At 41.4% G+C, this 9,812-nt stretch overlaps 1 protein-coding gene and 1 pseudogene across 1 annotated transcript in view; both read left to right on the top strand.

Annotated features, from left to right (window-relative positions):
- FHAD1 (forkhead-associated (FHA) phosphopeptide binding domain 1) overlaps nt 1-9,812 on the top strand; it is a 216,523-nt gene that overhangs the window by 50,215 nt on the left and 156,496 nt on the right. The window lies entirely within an intron of this gene.
- Nucleotides 747-1,320, top strand: LOC102824107 (annotated as a pseudogene).

Below are 9,812 nucleotides of genomic sequence, written 5' to 3'. Positions count from 1 at the left end.
TACTTATGGATGTAATTGCTCAAAAAAGGGAACAAATCTTTATAGCAAGGATCACTCCCACCCCCTTTGGTATACAGGGTTGACAGGGATGGGCAACTTAGACATTGGCTACCCAAAATGGTGGTGGTGGTGGTGGGTGTTATAAAGGCAAGAAGTGACTGGCTTACAAGCTTTCAAGAAGGTGCCTAGTTCCAGATGGGGTGGGGGAAGGTAGAATCACCACTGAATGATTTCCAATCTGGTGGGACTGGGCTGGCTAAAGGAAATGGGGGATAAGACTCTTGTGGTACAATCGTGAATAATTGCCATAAGGACTCACTGTAAGGATAGGAAATATAGAGGTAGATGTTTTTTGACGAAAGGAGGAGAGTGATTGATTTTATAGCCCAGGAGCAGAGGTCCCTGGGACCATCAAGTGAGAAGAATGGAGAGCAAGACCCTACCCAGAGATAGTGATGCCAGGGATGGAGACAGAGACAATGACATGGACAGATGGAGTGGCTGGGAACACTGGACTCAGGGAGGGAGAAGGGCTGTGTGCTGGTGGCCGGGGGGTAGGCCTGTGGGGTATACCCTTTGGTTATTTGGTGATGCATGGAGGGGATTGTAATCATTACAATAAAATGAAATACGAGGCACTGCAGCTGGCTGGCCGGGGTAAACTGGGGGCGAGGTGGAGGCAGGTGTTCCCTCTTTACCTTCTTGTCCCTTAGGGCCACCACGGCTTTGTGCAGGTCACCAGCACCATGAAGATCTGGACCTCCTAGCACGTCTTTGACCACCCCTGGGAGACAGTCACATGGCTGCAATGCAGAAAATACCCTAACCCAGTGAACCCAGCGTGGTGGGCGTGGATGTCCTGCACAGACACGTGGACACCCCACCCCCCCAGGAAATTGCACAGCCAGCAGCTCCTCAGCACCGAGTGGGGACTGCCCTCAGTTGTGAGATCTCTTATTGGTGCCACAAGAACCAAAACCTACGTGCAAGAACATTCTGTAATTGATCCTGTAGAGAGAACAATGGAACTGAAATCAACTAATATTTCATTTACAAACATGGTGTCACTAGATGAGAGACTTATATACAAACCACATCCTCAGGACCCAGGGAAAGGGATCCATAATCTGCATGAAAGGTGTCAGCCTCAGCAGCTACCTAGAAGGCCTGATGGCGAGCACTATGTCCTCCAACGCCAGCAAAGGCAGAGAAGCCATGGAGTGGGTGATCCGCAAGTTAAACACCGAGATTGAGGAACTGGCCGCCTCAGCCAGAGGGAGCATAAGGACACTGAAGGCAGCAGCGTTTGCAGAGAAATGACAAGTGGCATTCAGCATCAGGTCCCAGGTCTCCACGCTGGCAGGATATTTATTTGTTATTTAAGAAGCAACTATTTTAGATAAGACTTTTTTTTTTTTTAATGAGCTGGACAGAGTCCATGCGACTCTTGATCTAAACAAAGAGGTGCAGGGCTTCCAACTAAGAGGGATCATCAAAAAATAGTGTTACTGAAAATGACTAATAATACTGTGGGTTCCAGTATTTATGCAAAACTGTAATGATTTGGGGAGAAACTACTTTGAAATTGGTATCGGTGTATTAAATCTCCTGAAGGTAGAATTTGAAAGCCTTCCTGGCATGGGAATTCTACCTGCCTTTGGACCAACCCCAAAAGAAAGCAGAGCCATTTGGAGACACACACAGACTGCCCTTCTGCACTGGACTTCAACGACAAGCGCAAAGGACCTTAAATCATAGACTTTTAAAAGCCATATAAGTTGTGTAAAATATCTTGCTCTGCTCTAAATCACCATTTAAAGGGAAAAACAAAACAAAAAACCCAAGTGTTTTGATTTGGTATTTAAATGATATTTTTGAAATAAAAATAATCACTAAAGTAATATGAGGCCCACAAAAATACGATTTTATTAAAGAGTACTGTATTGATTTGCCAAAGTTTTGTAACTTAATGAAAGCGTTAACCTTCCTTAGATTTGTACTTTCCAAATGCCTTTGTGATTTAGAATGCTGTACTGTGGGCTCGTTCTGTTAACTGAAAAATAAAGTCATTACCTGAATTTTGCAGCACTCTAAACTTAAATAGAAGAACAGCTGTTCACAGCTTTTAGCATTTCACATTTGTCTGACTTATAAAATGCCATGTGTCAAAATCATGGTTCTGTAATTGCTAAAGCATGATATGTCAGGTTGCTTGAATATAACTGCTTTCTGAAGTAATTGTGACCACAAAACATCTTTTTTCCAAGTAAGAGCTATACATCATTTGAAATTATTCAAATAATGCCTTGATCTGAAGCATAAATTCCAGGTAGTTAATGCTTTTAATAATAACAGTGCCACTGTGGGAAGAAAAAGAATAAGAGAAAAATACAAGGATTGACCTAAGCTACTAATGGACTGAATTACACTGAAGCTTTATGGGGAATCCTTATTTTGGATACCAGAGGGCAGTTGCATTTGTATTTGGGAAAGCAATCTAGTAAATGTATTTTGTTTCATACTTAGTAGCAGGTCATTGTCGCACTAAATAATATCTTTGATTGTTGAATTCAGAGTGTTTTTCTTCTAACACTTAGTGTGAGTGATAACTTTCTAGTCAGGTTTCCTAGAAAGACCAACTGACTATGTGTACATAAACCACAGAGATAGGATATCAACCTATTTAAAAATTACTGGGGTTTTCTACTTAAAGTATTGTTTAGCTGAAGACTTACTAGGACATTTGTAAAACCAGGTTATATCCAGTAAGATTCCTGATTATTTTTTGTAACCGGAGATAGTTTCTGCAACTGAAGTAACATTTCAGCCAAACGAAACATTGCTAAATACTGATATTTGATTTAAAAATTGCCTTGTGTCATTTCTGTAAATTAGACTTACTCTGAACAAAGTGTGATGTCCTAATGATAAAAGATTTCTAAAATAGTTATCCCTTTTAAATACCTAGCAATGTATGGTGTTTACCTGTTAAAAAGAAATATACTGAACGCAATGGCATTTATTAGGAGGACAAAACTGGAATAGACTAGATTCAGCACTTACCAAGTATTTGATATTAAAAACGTAAGTTATGTGGAATAAGGAAACCTTTTCTTGTTAATAAGAACGTCCTCAACTGTAAAACAAACAAACAAACAAAATATGATAGGATGAGTGTAAAGCTGATGTAAATCTCACAATAAAAACATAAAAAAAAAAAGGCAATTCTACACGTGGACCACATGTATTATACAGAAATCAAATTGACTACATCTGTGAAAAGAGACAGTGGGAAAGCTCCATATCATCAGCCAGAACAAGGCCTGGGAAAAACTGGAACGGACCATCAATTGCTCATATGCAAGTTCAGGCTGAAGATGAAGAAAATTCAAACAAATCCACGTGAGCCAAAATATGACCTTGAACATATCACACCTGATATTAGAGATCATCTGAAGACTAAATTTGACACATTAGACCCTAAAGACTGAGGGCCAAAAAAATTGTGGGGTGACATCAAGAACATCATAAAGGAAGAAAGCAAAATATCATTAAGACAAGAAATAAGGAAAAGACCAAAACAGATGTCAGAAGAGACTCTAACACTTGCTCTCCAGTGTATTAAGAAAGGCTTAAGGAAATGGAAGAAATGAGGAAGCAAAAATGCTGAACAGGGCAACTCAAGAAAACAAAGTCAAATATTATAACAAAATATGCAAAGACCTGGAGGATTATATGGGGGAAAATATTGAATGATGCAGAAAGTATCAGAAGAAGATGGGGAAAAAAAAAAAAACAGAAGAAGATGGAAGGAATATATAGAGTCACTGTACCAAAAAGAAATGATCGATGTTCAACCATTTCAAGAGGTAGCATATGTTCAACAGTCAATGATCCTGAAGGAAGAAGTCCAAGGTGCTCTGACGGTATTGATATGACAAGACTCCAGGAATTGATGGAATACAAATTGAAGTTTTTCAACAGACTGATGCAACATTGGAGGCACTCACTTATCTATGCCAAGAAATTTGAAAGACTGCCTGGCCAACTGATTGGAAGAGATCCATATCAGAGCCCATTCCAAAAAGATGTGACCCAATGGAGTGCAGAAATCATTGGAAATATCAATTCATATCACATGCAAGTAAATTTTTGCTAAAATAATTTAAGAACAGCTGCAACAGTACATTGACAAGGAACTGCCAAAGATTCAAGCCAGATTCAAAAGAGGACATGGAATGAAGGATGTTATTGCTGACATCAGATGGATCTTGAAAGAAAGCAGAGAATACCAGAGAGATATTTACCTGTGCTTTATTGACTACACAAAGGCTTTCAGTTGTGTGAACCATGACAAACTATGGACAACTTTGTGAAGAATGAGTATTCCAGAACACTTCATTGTACTCATGAGGAACCTGCACATAGATCAATAAATAGGCAGTCATTCCACAGAACATGGAACACTGAATGGTTTAAGGTGTGCACCAGGACTGTATTCTTTCACCATAACTATTCAATCTGTATGCTGAGCATATAATCCAAGAAACTGGATTATATGAAGAAGAACATGGCATCAGGATTGGAGGAAGACTCATTAACAACCTGTGATATGCAGATGATACAACCTTTCTTGCTGAAAGTGAAGACTTAAAATACTTACTGATGAAGATCAAAGACCACAGTCTTCAGTATGGATTGCACCTCAGTGTGAAAAAAACAAAACTACTCACCATTGGACCAATGAACAACAATGGAGAAAATATTGGCATTGTCAAAGATTTACGTCATTTTGTTTGGATCAACCATCAACACTCATGGAAGCAGCAGTCAAGAAATCAAATGATGTGTTACATTACGCAAATCTGCAGCAGTCAAGAAATCAAATGATGTGTTGTATTAGGCAAATCTGCTGCACAAGACTTGTTTAAAGTATTCAAGAGCAAAGATGTCAGCTTGAGGACTAAGGTGTACCTGATTCAAGCCATGGTATTTTCAGTAACCTCATATGCATGTGAAGGTTGGACAGTGAATAAGAAAGATCACAAAAGAATTTATGTATTTGACTCATGTGTTAGAGGAGAATATTAAAATACCACGGATTGCCAGAAGAACAAAGAAGTCTGTGTTGAAACAAGTACAGCCAGTATGTTCCTTGGAAGCCAGGATGGCCAGACTTTGCCTCTCATACTTCGGACATATTATCAGGAGGGACCAGTCCCTGAAGAAGGATATCATGTTTGGTAAGGTGAAGGGTCAGAGTAAGAGGAAGACCCCCAATGATATGGATTGGTACAATGGCAGCAGCAATAGGCTCAAACATAGCAACGATGTTGATGTTGGTGCAGGACTAGACACACTTCCTTCTGTTGTGCGTAAGGTCTCTATGAATCAGTACTGACTCGATGGCACCTAACAGCAACAATAACAACATATTTTGGGGTACTAGGTTACATAACTTTATTTTACCTTGATTTCTGGTGTTGAGGTTCAATTGTCTGCTTCTAGTCTCAGTTCCAGCTCCCTCTGGGTCCCTAGTTCTCTCAGTACCTCCATACCATACAACTATTATTCAAATTTGTGCAAAACCCACTAAAACCAGTGATAATAAAATTAAAGACGAATACTAACTTCTTCAGTTTGAAATTGACCAAACATGCAATCAAGATGTATTAATAATTATTGGTGACTGGAACACAAAGGTTGAAAACAAAGAGGAAGAAACAGTAGTTGGGAAATATGGCTTTGGTGATAGAAACAGTGCTGGAGATCACATGGTAGAATTTTGTAAGACCAATAACTTGTCCATTACAAATATATTTTTTAAACAAAATAAAAGACAACTATACTCATGGACCTCACCAAATGGAACACACAGAAATCATATTGACTACATCTGTGGAAAGAGATGGCGGGAAAGCTCCATATCATCAGCCAACACAAAGTCAGGGGCAAACTCCGGAACAGACCATCAATTGTTCACATGCAAGTTCAGAATAAAGCTGAAGAAAATGAAAACAAGTCCACGAGAGCCAAAATATGACCTTGAATATGCCCCATCTGAATTTAGAGATCATCTGAAGAACAGATTTGATGCATTAGACACTAAAGATCAAAGACCAGAAGAATTGTGGAATGACATCAAGAACATCATGCAGGAAGAAAGTAAACGGTCATTAATAAGACAAGAAAGAAGGAAAAGACCAAAATGGATGTCAGACTCTGAAACTTGCTGTTCAGCATAGAAATGCTAAATCAAATGGAAGAAATGAGGAGGTAAAAAAGCTGAACAGAAATTTTCAAAGGGCAGCTTGACAAGACAAAGTCAAATATTATAATGAAATATGCAAAAACATGGAGTTAAAAAACAAAAGGGAAGAACATGTGTTGTTCAGCATTTCTCAAGCTGAGGGAACTGAAGAAAAAAATTCAGCCTTGACTAGAAATACTGTAGGATTCTATGGGCAAAATATGGTCTTTTGCTTTAACAAACAGATATTTCTTCTTTCACACCTTGGTGGTCTAGAAGTCCAGATTCAGAGTCCTGGCTCTGAGGGGAGGCTTTCTCTTCCTGCAGCTCTGCAGAAAGGTCCCTGTCCCCTTCCAGCATCTGTAGGCCCTGCATTCCTTGGAGATCTCCATGTGTCTTGGCAACAGTCTTTCCCTGGATCTCAGAGCATCACAGTGCAGAGATTCCAGGTCCAGAGGGCACATTCCATTCCTGGCTCTTCTTTCTTGGTCATAGTAGCTCCCTCTTCTCTGCTCACTTAAAGAATTTTACAGTTTTTTATGTCTGGCTTTAAAATTTTTTGTTTTATTTTGCTTTCTGTAAATTTTATTTATTTTGCTGTTGTTGGCAACATACATAGCAACACTCATTTAGCAGTTCCTATCTGTACAATAATTCAGTGACACTGATGACATTCTACAAGTTGTGCATTCTTTCCCAGCCCCCTTTGCTGAGCTGTTCCTCCCTCATAACAGAACCTCCATGTCCAAAGTCAAGTCCAGTGGCACAAGTTCATGAGATTTGCAGCAGGAATGATTGCTTAGAACAGAGACTACATAGGGTAGTTTTTAAAAAATAATCCTTTTTTAAAAAAAAGGATATTTTTTCCCAATAGGAACATTTGAATCTAACCTTGGTAACTTGCTTTTAAAAATTCAATGATGTATCTTAAACATCTATTTCAATAAATCTACTGCATAATAATGGTTGAGACCATGGTTTCTAAATCACATAAACCCAGGGTTCAAATCTTAACTCTGCCATTTGCCAGCTGTGCAACTCTCGGCAAGTGACTTGGCATCTCTGTGCCTCAGATGCCTTCTTTGTACAATGGAGATGAGAGGAGTAAAGCCTCTCATTCAGTTGTTGAGAAGATGAACTTGGATCCTCAATGGCACCTGCACATAGTAAATGCTCAATAAGCAATATGTTTGAAGGGTAACTGTTTCTACCTGTAATTGTTACTTAATGTGTAAGTACAATTAACAATATGGAAACCCAAAAAGCATTACTATCAAGTCTATTCAAACTCACACTAACCCTACAGGACAGAGCAGACCCACCCCATGGAGTGTCCAAGGCTGTAAATCTTTACAGAAGCAGACTGCCCCTTCTTTCTACATCGGACCAATCAACGGATCTAAACCACCAACCTTTCAGTTAGCCAGTGAAACCTTTAACCACTGCATACCCAGACTCCTGCAATATGGAGAAACGCCATGTGTAACCTGAACGGATTTCTGGCACAGTGAAGGAGCGCACATGCCCAAAGCCCCTCTCAGATGAGGACTGGTAATCAGCTAATAAGTAACGGGACAGCCGAGTGGTTGTTAAAGTATGAAAGTAGCTTCCCTACCACTTGGCAAATAACTGCTTCAGTGTGTCACCCTCCTCCAGTGCCCCTGTCCCCACTCCTACCACCCCACCGGCCTGGAATCATGAAAGATTCAGCAACTAGAAGCTTGTTTTAACGGAGTGAAGCCAGTTTGGTTGTGCACAGCCATTGGGTTCTGCTGGAGAGGACAGTAGCCAGCAGAGATGTGTGAGGTGGGTGAGGGGTAACTGCTCAAGCACCCTGCTGCCTGGGTAGAAGGAAGGCGAGTCTCAGATCCAATTGCAGTCCTGTGGCACTGGACTGGTAACTGCAAGGTCGGCAGCTCAAACCCACTGGCTGCTCCTAGAAACCTTATTTATACGGGGTCTACATGAGTCAGAACCGAATTAATGGCACACAACAACAACAACACAGACTTTTGAGGGTAGTGGTGCTTCAGTGATAGAATTCTCTCTGAATTGTTGTTGTTAAGTGCCATGGAGTTGGTTCTAACTCATAGAGACCTTGTATAGGGTTTCCCAGGAGTGGCTGGTGAGTCTGAACCACCAAGTGTGCGGTTCAAACCAACCTTTTGGTCTAGTGTTTATCCTACAGTGTTACACTAGGACTCCCCCATGAGGGGAACTCGGGTTCAATTCCTGGCCAGTGCACCTCATGGATTCCTGGTGTGGCACTGTAGAATAAGCACTGGACTGTGAACCACAAGGTTGGCGGTTCAAACATACCAGCTGCTCCTCAGAAACCCTACCCAGGGTCACTATGAGTTGGAACCAATTGGACGGCACTTAACAACAACAACAACAACAGTACCTCATGCACAACCACTGTGCTCTGTCAGCGGAAGCTTCCTTGTTACAATGCTAAACAGTGATTTGAGCTGTCTGTGCTCCAATTTGCACATCTGTACAATTAAAAAACAAAAAAAACAGTCCTGGTTGTGGCACTGTAGGATAAGCACTGGTCTGCTAGCCCCAAGATCAGTGGTTCAAGTCCACCAGCTGCTGTTCGGAAACCCTATACAGGGTCGCTGTGAGTTGGAACCAACTCAACAGCACTTTACAATGACAAGATGGAGTTAGTAAGGAGACTCATTTTGAGGGACACAGTGGTACACTAGCTGGGATATGGTCCCCAAATGCATGTGGTAACCATAATAACACCAGGCAAGAGTGGTACACACAGCCCTGTGAGTCACCTGACTTAGCTCAGGGCTCGGAAGCTGTCCCCAAGGGAATGACACTCAAACTGAGAGCTGAAAGGCAAGTAAGTCAGCGTTCACTAATTGAAGAGGGGGTGGGAGCAGCACATGCAAAGGCCCTGTGGTGGGTGGTGAGATAGTCAGGAGACGGTCAGGGTGGCTAAGTGATGAGCTGGAAGAAGAAGATAGCAGGAGCCAGACCTCATAAAAATGAGCAGTGGGAGCCACGGCAGGGTGCTAGGCAGGGAGGAAGCATGCAAGGTCTGGCTATAACTAGGAGGTGTTTTAATACGTTTGATATTACAAGGTAAGAGACTAGGGTCTAACTGAGCAAAAGCTTCTCGTGGCTTCTTTGGAAATGTTTGTTTGACAGGCTTGGAACCCATTACAAATCAGAAGTAAAGCTTCTCTAGGACCCCAGCTAGTCCTAGGGCATCCACAGCGAGGAACGGTTGCAGGTTCAGCCTGTTTTCCTCTCGTGTTCCCAGAAATCCTATGGCCTGGATCAGCCATGACAACTCTCCAGGCCAGGCATTCCTCAGGCTCACAGGTCATTGTTTATGTCTACTAGCTGTCCCAGGGTCGACAAACAAATTTGGGATCTGGGGAGAAAAATTTGTTGTTGTTGTCAGGTGCCATCGAGTCGGAACCGACTTATAGCTACCCCATGCACAGCAGAACGAAACAATGTTCGATCCTGGACCAACCTCACTACCGCTGCCACACTTGAGTCCATCAATGATGCCACCTGGCTGATCCATCTCGTTGGG

This window comes from Chrysochloris asiatica, unplaced genomic scaffold (genome assembly GCF_000296735.1).
Source record: "Chrysochloris asiatica unplaced genomic scaffold, ChrAsi1.0 scaffold00090, whole genome shotgun sequence".
In the NCBI taxonomy this organism is placed as follows: domain Eukaryota; kingdom Metazoa; phylum Chordata; class Mammalia; order Afrosoricida; family Chrysochloridae; genus Chrysochloris; species Chrysochloris asiatica.
Note: the sequence above shows the minus strand (reverse complement) of the source record. Positions and strands in the feature narration are given on the sequence as shown.